Here is a 19,795-nt window from a genome sequence, read left to right on the forward strand (position 1 = left end):
TTTTATCAGCTGGTCATTAATTAACATGAAATTCTTTAGTGGCATGTCACAATTATCTTCTGCTTTTAATTTTGCTTTTGGTGATTTGTTTTGCTTTCCATTGGTTTTATAGATTAATTTTGTATCACAAAAAATTGCAGTCTTACTGCTCAGCTCCTTTTGCAGTTTGTTTATGACTGTTTTGAATAGCACAGGTTCCAAGACAGATCTCTGTGAAACTCCATTGATAATCCCCGCCATGGTAAAACATGACCATCCATTCCCATTCTTGTCTTCCCATCTTTTATCTAGGTACTGGTCTGCACAAGAATTGCTTCACCTACAAATGCTCAGTTTCCCTAAACAATGTCAGTGAAGGACCTTGTAGAGAACATCAGGGATCTAAGTGCTATATAGGAACAGCCATATTTTCATGTTGCAGTGCTTTCTTCTTCTTTCTGGTCCCTTGACAAGCCACACTGCAGTCAAGTCAGTTCACATCTTGGGTCTAACTTGGCCATCCACATGCAAAGTTTGACCTTGGAATGCAAGAGGCAGGGGCAAAACGGCATTTTTGATGGAGACACCTCAGACTTGTGTGCTCCCAAGCAACCACCAATCTTCACACTCAAACAAAAGCAGGGTGTTCAGCAAATCCTTCAGAGGAACTCGGAAAGACCTGAAAATAACCCCAGCCCCATCTCGGTACCATCTGCATTACTGGGCAGATGGGCTTGTCCACTGCACTGAGCTTGTGTCTCATGCAGTACAATATCACGAGCACTCTTTATTTCAATTTCTTGAAGGAGAGAGGCCCTGATAAAAAGATGAGACTCTCCCAAGGGCATGAATACTCTTCTCACACTCTGTGTTAGTTAGCTGTTATCTGTGCGGTGGCTGTTCCACTGGCTGATATGAGCCAGGATCTCTTGCAGCAGAGGCTGCTAGCTACAGATGCTCCAACACCTTATATTTTGCGCCATCATTTATGGGTGACAGCACCAATAGGGAGGAAGAAAAGGGGAAAGACATGTGGGACCTCCGATTCCTTTTCCCACTTTGAAGATATTCTTGCTGGACACTATGCCTTTGGGTTATTCTTTTTACTATATTCATATTATGTGCTTGCTTAGAATTTCTGGTTTGCTGGCCTGGCCAAGCTGTTTAGTTCTCATTTGTGAAACAAGCGCATTTTTTAATCAAAGCTATGTGCTCTCCTTCATCTCCCAATAGACTTCAGCCTTCTACAGAAAGTCTTGCCAAGTCCAGGATGTCTAGGGTCTGGATATACCAAGAAAATTCCTTGAAAAGGCAATGGCCATGAGAAAGGATTGTTGCCAGACACACTGGGTCTTCATGATGAAGAGAAGATAGTAGGGTTGAAAAGGACCTCCTAAAAAGCTTGCTAGGCAGCAGTACACTGTCATTTCCTCACAGACTTTGGGATGGTGCAAGAGAATATTCAAGTGGGAGAAAAATGGAGTGAGGTATAGGTCAAGAGAGGAGGAAAGAAAGTTCCTCAGAGAACAACGAAGGGGAGTACTGCAAAGACAGCATCGGCCCAGACATTAGCTTTTTGGTCTGTATAGCAGTTACTTCTCTTTATGTGTAAGTGGAGATGGCTTTCTGGGTTTCTTTTGCATACTGGGACTGAGGACTAGCAGTGTCAGGCTGCATAAAAGTGCCCTGTGGGCCTGGATCCTCCTGCATGTACTTCTTCTGGACAGACTCCACAAGCTGTTGGAGATTCAGATGGTGTTGGGGGTTCTGGTGTTTAGCCTGTTCCTGAGTCTCCAGCATCTTGTTTTGAGTGAATTGAAGGCCATACTTCATCTCTAGTTCAGAGCAATGCTGGGCTTGGCTAAAATTCTCTGTTGGACCTTGATTATCTGTGCTGGGCTCCGTGAGTACAGAGGATATACAGCATAACCACCGTCCAGGTGGTTTCCTAGCACTGTTGGTGACTGTGTCTCCTGCAGGAGAAAGTGCCAGCTGCACATGGATGCCAGGTTTCAGTCCATGGAGATTGCTAAGGGTGAAATCACGCCTAGTGGTTGTCTGGGGTTCACAAAGACCGACAAGTGATACTTCTAATTGATGCTATAGTAGGCCCTCTCTGACTGATACTATGTGTAGGCATTCATTAAATGTCCCTTTCTGTCTTGCACCTATGTTCTCAAGGTGACGCGTGGATGCTGGCAATAGGACACCAAATCTTCATGCAGGGTGGTGAAGTACAGGCATCCTCATGGGAAAGCTTTGCCTGCTGCTGTACTCCAACAAGTAGGTGTTTGTCTCTTTTAGCCAAAACTAGCAAACACTGAGGAACAAGGAGGTTGGATTGGCCCCAGTCAATATCTGCACCAAGGAAGGTAAAAAGCAACCTTCCACTTGCCCTTAATCACAGGAGAAACCTGTGATTTTCACCACAAGAGATTTGCTTCATCCTATAGGGATGCTTGCTCCATACATCCTTGGTGGTCTGAGACTTGCAAGACTGACCAGCTACAGCAACAGAATCAACAGCAGGAGTACAAAGACTGCTCAGACAGCAAAAAGGAGAAAAGAGATTGGGCCGTAATCCTGTTTTTAAGCATATTATCATGATACTGGCATGAACAAGAACAGACCGTGAACAAAAATCCATGAATCTGTGTAGCACTGTGCCATAGTACATGCTATTTGATGGATGTGGCATGTCTACCCCAAAGACTTTGATCTTGGACAGAACAGGAGAGAACCAACCAACACTATTTACCTAGAAAATACAGAGGGCCTTTTGGACATGGCTGCAAAAAGCAGTGCAGATCTAGTTTGTATCTCCCATGTCAACATGCTCCAGCTATACAGATAATAGACAAAACCTGCATTTCCTATCTTAGCAGTTGCCCAACCCACAAACATGAAGAACAAAATCCCTCTAAATTCCTTGCCTTCTTCTGTGTGCTACAATTTATTCATGCTTTTCTGGCTTCCCTTAATTCCCAGGACCCACAGGCAGAGGCACAGTATCTCACAGCGGCACATGTCTTCTGGCAGACTCAGTATCTACTGATCCTTCAAGCCTGACCTATTTCTGCACATGGGTCTTAGCAACAGCTGCCTGGATTTTTGATCTCTGAGGTCTTCTTAAAGATGGTGACAAAGCAGAAAGAGCAAGGATAGAATTTTAGGAGTAACCAGAGAATCAGAAATGTTCTATTTCCCCCCCAAGATTTCCTCTTATATTTCTGGGTTATGAAATTTGCTGAGACCCAGTATCCAGCTGTGAAAATCATTAATCTTTAATGCTGCCCATTTTCCCAGGCTAGGAACATGATTTTCCTTTGACACTACTGACCACTCATGACAACAGCTCTTCTGCATTTCTCCATCTCTTTCTAACTTTTTTCCACCCAACTAGAACTGTCCCTTTCTTCTTCAGGTATGACCACTGTTGTCTTCCCTTTGACGTAATAAGAAACTGTTTCATTACTGGAAATTGACTGATGGCTCTTCTTTCAGAAAAATCTAAACTCATCAGCAATTATCTTTATGTCTCTCAAGTTTCAATAAGGTAAATATGTCTTTTAAATTAACTTCAATTATTTTAATTGAATTGGAATAAATGCCACAAGAAAAATAAAGTAACTTTAAAAAAAAAAAAAAGGCCCTATTGGCATGGTGAGTGAGTTCTTATCTCCAAAGCACATCCAGCACTATTTCATACCCAGGCCCTGGTTTAAATTCCAGGTGCAAAGCATGGGTAATCAAAAAGTTTTTCTTAACTCACCAGCACATCACATTCCAGACCTTAACTGTGTGGTAACTGTGCTGTCACAACAGCTCTTCAACTTCCAGCAAGCACTGTGAAAAATGTTGGACTATAAATAAGCCAGAAGCCATAACCTTCTCTTCATTGGACCACATGCCTGTTCATTACTGTCATTATCCTTGGTTTTCTTGTAATTCTCCTGCTTCATGTCGGTCATCAGTACAGTGAATCCGTCCTGCTGAATTTTCAGAGGCCAACATCTTGGCATTGCACATAGAAGAGGCAGGCCTGGGTATTCATTAAGTGGGAATTCCTCATGAATCAGCATTTAACGTTGTACCTTTGACACTGCAATGTTATTACAAGTTTGTTTTTCTACTGTGCCAAAGGGCTTTATCAAAGAAATACAGCCAATTTTAGCAGCTATTTGATAACAAAGATCCTGCATTCTGTTCACGTGGATCAGTCCGGAGAAGGGACTTGGGAAGTTTGTGCTTTAAGATCCAACACCAGGAGTCTGACAAGTGTATTGGCTGCATCATCTGTGAGGAGGAAGGAGCATTTAAAGCAGCGAGTTTAGGTCACAGCCAGAACCAGACATTCTGCAGTGGTGAGAGCGATTAGCGTTTCTTCCTGTGAGGAGGTGTAGTTTCAGGAATGAGATGTCTGCTCTGTGGTCAGAGAGAGAGGACTCTATATAAACATTTCTGAGGAAAGGTAGCACAAATGGCTCTTATTTTCCTCCATGGGCCCCTTTATAAGGCATCACTTGTAGATCAAGATAAATAATATATGAGTGCGTGAGTGCAAGCATAGATCACACCTTCTCAGAGATCAGATGTTTCTCTTCTTTTAGAGGTTTCAGAGCAGAAATAAAAGCCAGCATTGATGATCTTATTGGTCATCATGTAACATGCAGTTGTGCCTTGAAAATTAAATACATAATGCCTTGAGGGTGAGGGCAATGAGTTAACCTTGCATTAGATATTTGGATATAGTGACCAGAAACTAACTTACTCGTTGTCTTTTATCATTAAACACCTTGATTTCAAACTTTGTTAACACTTATAGCAATAAATAGACCTATGTAGATACCTCTCTCTCTCGCTTAGGCCAGCCAATACTATTAACCACATCTTCTACTTTTATGTTAGTGATCATGTGGTGCATTTGAAAGATCTCTTTAGCTTCCTGGAGTAACATTTAAGATGAGCCTGTCAGTGCTGGGGAAACTTACAGTATTTACCACCATTTGATGAGAAGAAATACAGATCTCATCTCTCTTATTAGCAGTGAAGGTTGTTGCCCCATCAAAAGAGATGTTCCTCTCCTCATGAGGGTGTCACGGACACCTTGGTCAGAAGTGTGGAGTGATCTCTGCTGGCCTTGGAATCTGTGAAATCTCCTGTTTTCCATTCATAATCCATGGAGAAGATAAGAAGCTCTGGATTGCCCCCAGTGCAACTGCTTTCAAACAGCAACAAACATTGGACCTCAGGCTTCAGGGACCAAGGAAGGAATTTCCCTTTGGTGAAGAATTGTGTGTACACACACATAAACACATACTGGAACACAAAAAATATGCCCCACAGGTAAAGAAAGGCCTCCAGATGGGACAGCATAGTGTTCCTTGGTGACATGTTGAATCATCCTTGCCTGAGTCTTGACCAGCATGCCTTGTTCATGGGCTCAGGTCATGCTGATTTCCAGATTTTGGGTTTGGAAAGGTATTTTACATAAGGTCAGATTGCAAAAGGCAGGATCCTTCCGCTTCTACTGTTCCCCAGAAAGTGGAAATCTTATAGGGATCATTTGGGCTTATCCCAATTAATCAGTTCCCTGCTAATGCAGGAATCTCAGGCTATATTTTCTGTTCTTTAAGTGTCATACAGGAAGTCAAATGAAATAATTTGGTGGTTTCTTTTGTTCTTGAACCCCACAAAACTGTGAAATCAGAATTTAGAACATTTGGCTTATACTCAGTGGAAGACAGAGCTGTTGCTTCCATAATGTAAAGGGAGTTATGATGGAAATGGATGTAATATGCCCTTAAGAACGCTGAGATTTTATACCCAAAATAGCCAATAGAGTAAGGACAATGAGCAGACAGGTTTGCAGCACAGAAATTCTGGGGTATCTGAAGGCAAGATGTTCTTGCCCATCTTCGGTCTCCTGCAGCTGTAAACTGAAGCAGCTCTGCTGCAGTCAGCAAAACCATGCCAATTCCCAGCAAGCAGATAATTTGGCCCTTGACCTTCATATGTGTAAATGACAGTCATAAGCATGGAAAATCATAGAATCATAGAATGGTCTGGATTGGAAGGAAACCTTAAAGCTCATCTAGTTCCCAACCCGCTGCCATGGGCCTGCCACTCACCCAGGTTGCTCCAGGCCCCGTCCAGCCTGGCCTTGGACACTGCCAGGGGCGTCTACAGCTTCTCTAGGCAACCTGTGCCGGTGCAGCACCAGTCTCAGAGAGAAGAATTTCTTTCTTGTATCTAGTCTATCCTCCCTCATTCTAAAGCCATTCCCCCTTGTCCTATCACTACACTCCCTTGTAAAAAGTCCCTCTCCAGCTTTCTTGTCAGCCCCTTTAGGTACAGGAAGGCTGCTGTAAGTTCTGCCCGGAGCCTTCTCTTCTCCAGGCTGAATAACCCCAATTGTCTCAGCCTGTCTTCACTGGGGAGGTGTTCCAGCCCTTTGGCCATCTTTGTGGTCCTCCTCTGGACTAGCTACAATCAGTTCATGTCCTTTTTATGATGGGGCCCCCAGAGCTGGATACAGCACTGCAGGTGGTGTCTCATGACAGCAGAGTAGAGGGGGAGAATCACCTCCCTTGACCTGCTGGTCACGGTTCTTTTGATGCACCCCAGGATACGGTTGGCTTTCTGGGCTGCAAATGCACATTGCCCAGTCATGTTGAGCTTCTCATCAACCAGCATCCCCAAGTCCTTCTCATGGCTGCTTTCAATTCATTCTTCATCCAGCCTGTATCTGTGCTTGGGATTGCTCCAACTCACATGAAGGACCCTGCATTTGGTCTTGTTGAACTTCATAAGGTTCACATGGACTGATCTCTCTTTGTTAAGGTCCCTCTGGATGGTATCCCTTCCCTCCAGTGTGTCACCCATATGACACAGCTTGGTGTCATTGGCAAAGTTGCTGAGGGTGCACTTAATGCCACTGCTCATGTCACTGACAAAGCAGTTAGACAGCACTGGTCCCAGTACTGACCGCTGAGGAACACCACTTGTCACTGGTCTCCACTTGGACATCAAGGTCACATTGAGGGTGACGAAAGCATTGACTTGCACAGGTCTCCAGGCAATATTGTTAGGAAAGGAGTGTCAGGGAGGCAGTACAAGTGGTAATAAGGAAATATTTTTCCTGGAAACTGAACTAAAATTAAAGCAAGCACAACCACCTCTTTCTCCAGATGAGAGAGTTCAGCTGGCAGCTCTGAGCTGGTTCTTTATGACAGTGTTTAGCAGCACTTCTCTTATGAGAAATAGCTAGTAAAATATTCACCTTCTCTGTGGGACTTAACACGTCGGGCCAGGATTACTCATTAAGCATGCTACTTGGTTTAAAGTGTTTTCCACCACTCTCTGGTGAGGATAAATCTAAGCTAATGGTGGATTTGAGAAGGCAGCAGTTTTATGATCCAAATACATTGCGTTGTCTATGAATATAACCTATTTTTGTCAGTTACATTGGAAAGAAATAAATTACTCATCAGTCAATCCATTATTATTATAATAAGAGCACGGCACTACTTAATTGCATCAGTTAAGTGGATATGACTTTGCCAATGCTCATAAATGCCATTACATCAATCCACAGAAATGGACCTGTTGATTTATTAGATGATGATGGACAAAGAAGATGTTGCAATCTCTTTTATAATTTAACCTGTGCTTAAAACATGTAGGTGTTTAAGGCCAATACATGTATAGTTATTACCACAGAGAGGGAAAGTGAAAAGGGAATTGTAAACCATAACAGCCTCTATCAAGCACATGTCTATTTTGGTATGTGTAATAATCCTGAACGTGCATTTATGTAATACACTGTAGGGTACTTAAGCTGCTGTGGGCTATCATGCACTGTAAATCCACATTTAATCAAAGGACCCATGGCATATGATTGAGTACTGTAAATTTTCTTTACTGTGGAGAAATGCAACTGCAGAACGGCAGCTCCATAGACGAACGGTAGCCATGCTGACTGTCTAGCAATAATAAATTCCTCAGAGGAACTTCAGGTCCATCACTGGTGATTCATTTACCGAGTGCCTATTTTCATTTACTTATATTTTTAACAACAAATTGCTACCCAGCAGTGAGCCAAATGAATGCATTCCCAGTAGCGATATCATTACAAGGAATGAGAACAAATAGACTGCTGTTCTGATTTGATAATACACCTGCAATACCTCTTCAGTTATTTTTGTACAATTCCATTTGTCTAGAAGAGAAGACCTTCTGTATGCTGGATAAAGGTCAGAAATGATTAAAAAATGGAAGTCACCCCATCACTTGTGAAAGCTGGTTCTATTTGCCTTTTGCATTTCATTGCCTCATTGAAACAATTTAGGTTTTATATCTTTTTCTGTCTTCTGCCTATGTTTTGGGAAAAAGATGCCCTCTGAGAGTAGCCTGCTTGGAGGGCTTTAAAAGATAGGGTTCCAGAAGCTTTCTTCACCAAGAAGAAAGGCCAGGTTTCCTCAAGTGTGTGATTCCCATTTAGGCACTAGACTAGAGCAGTCATATTCAAAGAATTGCTCCCACACAAAGCCCTGGAAGCCCTTTGTTAAGAAGGTCTTTAAAAAGCTGAAAAGTGTGGCTATAAACACAGATCTTCGTTGTTTGAAATTCCCACTCGGAACATCTGTGGGGAAATCTGCATAAATTCTAAAGTTCATACAGAACTTTAAGTAGCTGACAGAAATGAGAAATAGGTTGAAATTTAATTTGTTTCAATTAATTAAATATTGAGATTTGATATTTTTACTATTTGCACTTTTGACTCCCCAGCGGGTATAATATTATATTAGGCTTCTCAATAAGTCTTATAATTAGAATGCATCATATGAGGTCTAGAAGGTCAGCATCTTATTAGAAATAAAAATGGAAACTTTGGAATAATAGTGAACACTGTAGCACCTGCGAAGCTGCCGTGCCTGTGTTATCAAAAGCCAGACTCTTGTGCCCATTATTCAAGCTGAATAAATAGATTTCTTCATGAGAAGCTTCCTTGAAGTCAGTGGACTGTGTAGTAAGTCTCTCTTTGCTGTGATTGAAGGCACCAGGCTCTGACCTCAAATAAGGAAAGAGATTTTGATTTTGCTGAACCTTTGGACCATATTGCACAAGCTGATGGAGTTCCTGGTATGCTGACAAAGGAGAGATCTGCACGGCAGCAAAGACATCTGAGCTACCTCAGGAAGGAGCAGAATGGCCAGTCCCCTTTGAGAGCTGCTCTTTGGGCCGCACAGCCCATTCAACCTCCTTCTGCTGGAGGCTGACCAAAGGAAAGCTATAAGCACATCTTCGTGGGCTCCTCTGGTCACCATACTTGCCGTTAAGGGTAAGAGTGAGCACCCTTATTTCTGTACCCCCAGTGAAAGGAACTGTGACCCCACGAGCTCTTATACCACTATTTCAAGCAAGAAGGAGCTCTTCCCTCCTCCAGGGCTCTGAGTGTTGTGGTGGAACCATGAAACCTTGAATAAACTTTCCGAGGAGCCTTCTCAGATAGGGGCTACCCCTGCTCAGGGGGGATCTCCACAGAGATTTTTATCAGGTTGCTGCAATGAACATATTTCTGGTTGACATTTTCAGCAGACCCTCAAGAGGTCTGATGAAGCATGTCAGAAAAGGCAAACCCAAGAGCCCATCCTATACATCTCAGAGGGGGATCTAGATCTAGCATGGATTAAAAGGCATTGCCAGTACACTGGCTTCGGTAGCATAACTGACAGCAGGATTTGGCCCATTGTTTCCTGGGAAAATTAATGAGCTGTAAGAAAAATATCTGACCATCATTTGACTTATCAAAGCCATTGTGACTCCTTCCCTAAATAACATTAAGATGAATCACCTATTATTTGAGAATCGAGAGTCACGGTAGTGACTGAAGCCAAGTTAGGAAAATAGCACTGCCATTACTAGCTTTGCAGGATTGAACTTGACTTGGAATCTGGGGTTTTGCCCTGACAATACCACAACGTTTGAAATCTTATTTACTTTGTGGGGTTTCTTTTGTACTAACCTACTCACTCTAACATCACATGAAAACTTTAATAGGTGTCCTACATACACGGAATTTATCATCAGCTGCTTGAATCCTGATCTCATGCGCAATGGTGCAAACAAGAATGAGGGTGCTGCAATCAGTGCAGAAAACATCTATTTCCCTTCTGAAAAATGCAGTCATTGAATTTTACAGTAATGAAATTGAACATGAAGGTAGATTATTGGCATTACTTTGGGGATGCATTTGGTTTGATCTTTATTGTTTCACACATTTTTTTAAAGTGTCTTTTACACAGTCTTTAGTCTTTCACTGCTTCAATTGCACAAATGGAAAAATATGGGAACCCTCTGGTGGCCAAAATAATATCTGTAAATCCCACTCAGTCTTAACCACCTCTGCATGATTTAGCGATAAGGTCAAATTCTGCTGGAGTTGCATTATTAATATGTTTTATCACCTTCTTCCTCTTCTGTCCATGTACATTTGTACATACCCTGTATGTCATTACCTCAGTTACACAGAATTCCCTGAATTTATCTCAACAACTTAAACAACATGGTTCCTATTGTGGTTGAAGGTCTATTGGTCTTTAATCGCTGATCACATGCACAATGATTGGGGCATTAAGCACAATTAAATGGTAAAGAAATGGATCAAACAGTGATCAGGACTGCCTGTCAGGGAGTCCTCTATGCAGGTCAGTCCAGCTGTGAGCATGCTTTAAGACAATATTTTTCTGCCTTTATCCTCAAAAAGGGATGAAAGTTTTCATCGTCCTCCCCCCCCCAACCCCCAATATTACTTTTGAGTTGAAAATATGAAAATTGTGAACCCTCCAGTGGATGGAAACCACTTGGTAAATCCAGGGGTACTGATTAAGGGTTAGGGCTTGGGACAATTGAGCACTGATGAATTGGCATAACCTGTCTGCCTGCTGTGTAGCAGCTTCTTTTCTACACTGCTGTCACAAGCAAGGGCATCAAGCCTCTGGCAATGTAGACTTAAGTGCCACCAACTTCTGCTGCAGTGGTGTTTGGACTTTTCTGACTTGTCAACTTCATTATGTCTCCTAATGAAAGTGTAGACTCCTCTCCATTTTCTTTCAAAGTGCAAGGTAAGCCTGCAGGACTGTTTCATTTTTCTTAGCAACCTTTCCTGGACACTGCAGAAGTATTTAAATTCTGCCAGAGATCTATGGACCACAGTCTGCTAGTGCCCTCCAGTTTGTCAAATGGATGAAAGTCTGGTATGAATCACCACTTTTCCATTTTGTGCCATTGTACAATCAATACTCATATAAATGAGGATGCAATGGCCAAGGCTCCAGAGAGAGTTGAGCCCCATAGATTGCTGCATCAGAAAGTGGTTGCATCAGATTCCTGCTCTTCTTTGCTGATGCTAATGTAAATTTTATTGCTATGTTGACAAATTTGGCCCACTGAAAGCCTTGTGACAATTGTGACAATCAGCATTTCCTGATCAATGTGTTGCTTACATTTGTATTCCTTTCTTACAGGGAAATGAAATATGCTGATTTCCATATATTAGTTTAATTACTTTCTTGAGAAAGAGTCCATTCAGAAAATTTTATACCAATTTATAGTCATAAAATGCATTAAGGAATATGCATATATGCACTTAGATTCTAAGCTGTTCAGGGTAAGGGTCATACACCTTTGCGACAGAGTCTAAATCTCAGCAAGTCACTTCTCAAGCTCTTTGTAGCCAATGGAGAAAAGTGGTCACCAACAAAGAATCACATGTCACACTGGACATCTAAGATAGGCCAGGCATCCCCAAAGAGTGAGCCCAGGCACTGGACTGCTGGTCATCCACGTGTTTAAATTGTTGGCCCGTTCCCTGAAAGGATTTGTGTATGTGCCAAACAGCACTCCCCTAGATATGCTTGGGCATGTTTCTGGGGAAAGATGACCCATAAGGCAGTCCTGGGGTAGGGCTGTGCCAGGTATGGCTCACCATGGCACAGCTCTCTGCCATTGCCACGTGGTGTACCTACCATGTCCATTTCACACCATGAAAACATCAGCCTGGCAGGCTGAAGCACAGCCTTCATGTAATTTCAGACACTTGCAGCTGAAGATCATGATGTCCTAGGGCCATGGAGGCAGCAAATGAAGCCCAGAGGAGATGCAGAGACAATTGCACGGGTAAAGTTAGGCCTTACTGTTTGGTTTCAAGGTCACTCTACTTTATTTTCAGTAACCCCTGTCCCCTTTTCATAAAATAGTATATGGGTAACCAGAGTCTCATTTTGGGTTTAAAAAGCAGTATTTTTATCATGTCAACTATATGGTCATATTTTATGATTGCATTTTTTTAGGCAAATACAAAAAGACATAAGTAAAGCCCAGGAGCATCAAGTAGGCATAACGGGACTACATCAGGAGAACCAATACATAGTTGTGTGGATGTACCTACTGCTTTGTAGTCAATTACAAACCTCTTCAAAGTGAACCTGAAGATACCGGCTTCCAAAGGAGCTACAGAGACCCAGTTCACTCAGCCAGTTCAGCTTTTGGTAACAGATAAGGGCATGGAAAAAAGCAGCCAAATACTGACTGTTTCATTAATGTGCTGCTCCTACAGCCCAGGAAGAAACGAACCTAGCAGTATGTATCTTACTGCTGCCTATCTGTACATCTGCAGTGGTGGTTTGGTCTGAAAAATCGTTGCAAAAAATGACACCTCCTTGCACTCCTGGGTACACGCAAATGCAGCTGTAAAAGGACATAGCGTAGAATTTGCCTTTCAAGCCCTAGGTGTCTGGGGACTGGGTATATTGTTAGTTTCTGCTCCTCCCAAGGCATCAGTTACTTCAGGGAAGCTGGATTGCACAGGATCCCTGAATTCCTCAAGACCTGGAGTTCAGGAGGTGGTTTGGTCTGCAGAAGCCCCTCCGCAATGGTGAAAGATATTAAGGTAATCCACCTTCACACGTAGTCCTCAGACCAGCTGGATAGCATGGACATTTAGAAAAGAATAACCATTCACACCCCAAGTGAGCACATGCAACCTGCTGTCTTTGCGATAGGGCCCATGTGTAACCCTGCAGTGCCGTTTGTGCAGTTACTTCTAAGAGAGGAGCTGCATTTAAAGCCCATGTTGAGGCAAGCAGGGGGGGAATAGCTTCTCATTTCTCAGCAGCCTGTAGCAAATTGATGGTGTTTTGGTTTCATGGCTTGGGGAGGAGTAGATGAAGGCAGAGAACAGCACTCCAGCAATGTGGGTTGTGTTCAGACCACCTACAATAGGTGCCTCACTTAGTTGTCATCACTGTTATGGCAATTTAGTTCAATAAAGCAGTGAGCACACCAGACGCCTACAAGCCAGGTCTGTTAGATTTTGGCTCCCTGTGCAGACAGTAGATAGAAGCAGTCACTATGCCTAAGTTAGGCACTTGCAGTAGGAGGGTTCAATGAAGTCCCATGTGCTTCTGCCTCATCTGCAGAACTATATTGCTTTTTACTCAAGGAGGCTATGTAATGTTGCCAGGAACTGATTAACATCTGAATCATGTTGTCCTCTGTCTGTGTGGCAGATATAAATAGGTTGCAGTAGAGGTGGGCTGCGTCCACAACCACTTGTCTCCTTAGGGAATGGTCTTATCTACGTGCAGCAAAGTAGGGAAGCCTGAGTCTGCTCAGTCAAAGCTTCCAAGATGTTCCCCTTGCAATGAGGAGTTTGATCCCACGCTGTGAAATTGTCCCTCTGACCCCATGTCTCAGAGGCTTTACTGCTGATAGACTGCAACATGGCTCTCCACCCATGCGACCCACACATGGTTGGACAGCTGAAGAACTAGCGAAACTGCACTGGCTGAAATTCGCTTTCAGTTTATTATCTATGTAGTGTCACTATAAAAGGTCTGCGCTAATCTTAGCTGCATAATGGGCTGGTAGAAAATATTCCATTTGTTATACAAATAAATATTTGCTTCAAATGTGGTTTCCCAAAGTAGGGTCACCTTGCACGCATCTGCTTCCAAAAATGCATCTGCTTTACAACAAGGTAGTAATTATCCTTTCCTCAAGGGGGTTCAGTTTGAACCTACTATGTGTACTAGACTGCTGGCAAAGTTTTTAATTTTGGTTTATGATGTTTGTAGTTTTTGGAGGCACAGGATCAAACGCTTGAAATGCAGTGTTCATCTGATACTACGTACCAACCCCAAATACAGGTAGGGTTTGCTTGGTGGGCTTTTTTTTTCTTCTTCAAGAACAGTTCTTTTCTCCTGGACATTTTTTTTTTTTTTTTGAAAACATCAGTCAGTTGAGTGGATAGATGCAGAAAACAAGTAACTGGTGAAATACCTTAGTGGAGTAACACAATAGCATTATCATCCTTCTTTTTTACTGGTTCTTCTTTTAATCTGTATGTCATAATAATGTCATTAGAGGGTGACTTCATCTTTTTAGCAGGCTATTTCTGCAGTACTTAATGTCTGTTTGATCTTTCATTCAGATATCTATTACCATACGTATCTATTATAAGTTGAAAAGGTTTTTAGTCTGACATAACATTGGAGGGGAAGAAATGTTAGCTTCATTAAACCTCACAGTTCTGAGACTGGAGGTAAATTACTTAATCAGCACATTTTTGAAGAAACATACTGAAAAAATCTTACTAAAAGTTGTGGGTTTTCTTTATTTATCTTCCCTCCTCTCTTTAATCTACCTTATAAAGCACTTTGACCTGCTTTCTCTGGGAAGGGGGACAGTGAGTGAAACAGTTCCTTGAATTAAGACATAAGGCAATGCCTGAGCCTAATTTCTGCTGGACTAAGCAACTCAGTGAGCTCAGGGCTGGGAAAAAGAAGGGAGGAGGAGGTTGGGGTGTGACATGGTCTTTAGCCTCTCACATGCCATAGCCCCATATTGCAGTGAGTGATTCAAAGGCTGCACCCATAGCTATCCTCTCCAAGAAAACTCCATTCTGCCATGCTAAACTTATGGGAGGGGTTAAGGCAGCAGAATACCGTGTGAAGTCCCAGGGACAGTGAAGTCAATAGGGAGACTTCAGGTTTTTTTACTCTTGATCCATAATGTTGGGCTGACATATAATTCAGGTGAATTGGGACCTAATTCAGCAAGGAACATAAACACTTTCACAACTTCCAGTGCACAAACCACCCCAGCCAAGCAGAAAAGATGCCCATATGGCTAATGCCTGTATTTATGTGGCTTGCTGAACTAGGGCTGCAAGAACACAGAGACAGTGATGACTTTTCTCCCAGGGTTTGTGGCTCTCTTCATCTGTCTGACAATTCTCAGCAGTGGCACCAAGGCTGACAGTCTAGGCATCAAACAGCACAAAACTGAAGTCCTTTTGAAGCAGGAAAGTGCAGAATGCATACAGAAAGACAAGAGAAGGAGGGGGGCTTGGGGTGCTGAATGCTCAAAGGCATTAGCATGCACTGGCTACTAACTGTTGAGAAAACTAGTAGCTGATGCCTCCACTTTAGATTTTGCTCTTTGGAGGATCTGACAGGTGAGTTTAGGGGTGTAGAGGCTATGCTTTAGGTATGAATCGCTGCACAGACATTATGTAGACTAGAACAAGAGTATGTTTGCAGATGCCCTGCTGTAACTCCCTGTATAATACCAGCACTGTTTTTTCATTTAGCTTTCAGAGACATGTGCAGTTGTGTCTTGGTTGTCTTGACTGAAAGAATGATCCTGTGTGTTTTAGCCGGATCTTCTTTGCTACAATCCATAACAGATGCCATTAGTGTTTTTGTTACTATCGCTACTTGATGGCTTTCTGCAACCGCACTTCACATTCCTGAAGCTGAAAGTTTTGTTCTCTTGGCCACCAAGAAACACTACACTCTTATTTTGGAGTCTCCCTGCATTCCAAGATAGCACGGGTAACAGAGGACATACAAGGGTCAACAGCTCCTCGGCCAGCAGCACAACCTCATTCATTGCAGCAAAGAGGTTTTTAGAGTTTGGAAATGCCCTAGAGAGTTTTACCTTCTATGGCTCAAAAAGGCTGTCATTTACTCTTTGTTCCCAGGCAACCCAGGGAGACATGGGCAGCTGTCGTCAAATATTCTGCACCCAACCTGTCCCTTCTTGGCACTGAAACCTCTCACTAAGCTCACTTGGGGTCGTGAATTCACACTGGGCACTTTTGGTTTTGCGATTGATAATAGCATGTTTGTGCCATACTAGATTAAGGAAAAGCTGGCAGCAAGTTTCAAGTATGGTGTGTAATGACATTTGCACTAAATTGTTCCAGCAACTGGGAAAATGAAGGTGAGGAGTTTTAGCAATATACACCTTAAGCTGTGTGAGATTTTGCCCTGGATTTTGTTTATATTTGCCAATCAAACCAGATTCACAGTTGCAACTGAGGTCTGTACTTGGCCATGAATAATATAGACAATACTGAGATTTAGGTGCAAAAGGAGAGATGAAGGTGTTTTGACAAGATATTTTACCTCCTGTAACATTTTCATCACATTATGTCTGAGATGTAAAGCACAAATAGTTGACACACACTCGGTCTGAGGAGTTGCCACCCATTTTAAGGTATTTTTTTCCTGTGTCAAACTTTTACAAGCAGCCTGTAAAGTTCCTCTTCAGTCCCAGCATACAAACACAGTCATCTCAGATGGAATGACCATGACAGCAGTGACATCTCTCTTTACCCATTTCCATTACTAGATATCAAAGACCTCATTTCCAGATAACCCTTAGCTATATTCCATTATTGCTTCCCTGCAGAGAAATGGGATAGATAATTCTTCAGTTCCTTTCCAGACCTATCACTATATAGTTTTTTTGTACAAGTAACTTTTTTATTTGCTCTGTTAATCGTTACTCTAAGACAAATAAGATATTCTAGGAGAAACAATCACAGGGTCCTTGTACATACGTACTTAACAGTTTGTTACGTAATGGGTAGAAATGCATGATCTAGCATTGGCATTTCTTAAATTTTGAGAGTTTCTGACAAGTGTTATTTTTAAACAAAGGAAGACAAGAGAAATCCTGTATTTGTTTAGAAAGGCAGCTCTCGATCTGTGGTAAATACCGACAGTCTGGTTTAACACATCAAAAGACACTAGTTTTTATACCTGCGTCTGTCCTGGTTTCTATAGGAAGGTGTCTGTACCCACAGCAGTGCCAGCAGGTCCTCACAGTACTGATGTGGCATGTAGCAGAAGGAGATTTTCTACTGTTGTAGATACACAACCTCTTTGGGCAACATAATCCACACTGATAAAATCTCTTTCCTGTTAGTGTCCACATGGAAGATTTTTTTTCAGCCTAATTTTGGCTGCTGTGAATTTTTCACACTGAAGCCAATATAGCTGTTCTGGAAGAACATTGTCAGCCAGGCCCAGCCTCCATAAATCACAGTGTGCCGAGCCCACGTTAGCTGAGCATCTGGATGGGGAGGCAGGAGATGCCTTTGGGATTTGCTCTGCCTCTTTGCAAGGCAGCCAGGAGACTGAAAGTGAAACTCATCTGTGGGAGCTGGACTCTCACCGTGTGTTCATTCCCAGTGGCACAGCCTGGGGCTGGCAGAGGGGCCAGCCTGGACCCATGGTGGGAAGAGCAGTGACAGACAGGGGCAGTGAGTCCTCAAGAGGGAAAATGTATGAGGACACAAGGCAGAAACCTGAGAATAGCCATACCCATGTACGCATCTGTAAATAGCAGGCATTTTGGTTGGGTTTTCCAAAAATACAGTACGGACAAGCTACATAGGTTGCCATGTTGGTATCAGCCTAGCAACAAGAGGGAGTCCGGATTTCAAGGTGAGTGGCCCAGTGAAGCCCTTTGGTCTAGGGTCAATCCCTAACCTTTGTCTCTCATTAAAATATCATTCAAGTGCTAAAAACGTTCTTCCCACTGGTTATATCATTATGAATGTTTACCCTGCCAGTACCTGGAAAAAATTGCTCTCTGAGGTAGAGCCAAATACCATTACTAGATCTGCAAAAGATTTGACAGTGAAATTAATTAGTTAATCTTTGTAAAGTGCTTTGAAGATGAAGAGCTCACTATGAGTTTTAGGTAATGTTATTATAGGTTAGTGAGTCATTTTGTAAATTTAAGGCAGAGGGGTCTTTTTCACAGTGTCTTATAGCATGGCCTTCACCATGTCTATGCAGCTGGCCAGTCTTGCTCTGGTGCCTTCTGCACCCGTTTCACTGCCTGAATTCATGTGCTGCCTCTAGTCCCCTGGTGCAAGCTCTGTGGGTCAGGGACTGGGCGTTCTAGGGGCAGATTTGCTTTGGGCATTGAGAATCTGCTGTTAAAAATTGCTTTCAGCATGTTTCACTCCTTGCTGTTGCTGCCCCGCTTTCCTGGGAAGCTTGGCATCTGAACCTGTTTTGGCAGGTGGCTACCTCTCCTCTGCCTGAGCAGACTCGGACCCCGACATCCCCAGTCTCCCACAAAAGGGTGGCCCAATCCACCCTGGCTCACTGCCCCGGGCCCCACCTGGATGCTCTCTGATCTGCTTGTGGAGCTCATGGTTGGTATTAGGTGAGGGACTTTCCTTCTGCTCTGTGTTTGTGCAGAATGCAGCACGCTGGTTCCCCACCAGACTCTGAGATACTGTTGTAATGCAGGTAATAAATAATAACAACCTTTAAACATCTAGTGCAAATTACAGCCTCATGCAACACCTACGTAATTTTGTATAATATTAGCACAGCAGCTACCTTGGGAGAGCAGTATTCAGATAAGAGAATACACAGTAATAATCCTTCCATCTGAAATCAAATGGAATTGTCTAAATGCCTACAGCTCCTTTTCTGCGACTGTGTTTTTTAAAGAAAAGAAGGAGCACAGAAGGGAAGCGGGGATGTGAGATAAATAACCAAAGACAAAAGGGATCAAAAAATCAATGCTAAAGCATCATGACGATTTAGTTTCTCTCCTGTAATACACAAAAATCCTTCTTGTGTCTGAGTCCCCCCTTGCATCTAGCACTCCATGATTACACTGGAGGAGATGAGCCCTCTCCCAGTGTTTATAATCTGAGGTTCCAATCTTGCAAACATTTACATGCATGGTTAACTTTATGCACACAATTAGTGCAATTGAAGTCATGCCACTTGCAAGACAAGATGCAACAAGTGAGTGTATCAAACGCTAGGTGGGAAGAGGGCGGCAGACAGATGAAGGGTAGTAATGATAAGATCATGTGGTTACCTGGGCTAACTCTGCACGCTCAATGACTCCAAATGCCTTTTTTATTTTTGAATCATCACTTAAAAAGATTTCCCTGTCACTCTATAACTGCTTGTTGTGACTCAGAAAATGATGGGCTTACTCATGTTCGTATAGTATGTAATTAATGGACTTTTTAATTTTTCCCTTCATAGAAATGATATCTTTCCACCACTAACTAACCCTACTTTAAAAATAAGAAAAAAAAAAATGACCCCAAGCCTTTCTTATTTACTCTACTGCTTTCCTTCTCCCTGTTTGTGTATTAACCTCCCCCTCTAGATACCTTCTCCAAATGAGTGTCTTCTAGTTTCCTGAGGCTTTTCTTATCTTCATTGCAGCTGTCCAAGAGTCAAGATCTGAGGAACAGGAAGGCAGACAACTCATTGACCAAATATAGCAGATGCCCTCCCTTACAAGCAGAGCTCTGGGGTTGTGAACTACATGAGGGCTGCTCTTGACAGCATCCTGGCCTTGATCTGTCCCTCCTGGCTCTTACCAATCAACACAACACACGGAAGCAGACCACGAAGTCTGGCAGTGCCGAAATCACTGGGGCGTCTGGACCAGCCAGGAAGGGCAAAATAGTATT

The sequence above is a fragment of the Falco punctatus genome (assembly GCF_963210335.1).
Source record: "Falco punctatus genome assembly, chromosome: 4".
NCBI classification, from domain to species: domain Eukaryota; kingdom Metazoa; phylum Chordata; class Aves; order Falconiformes; family Falconidae; genus Falco; species Falco punctatus.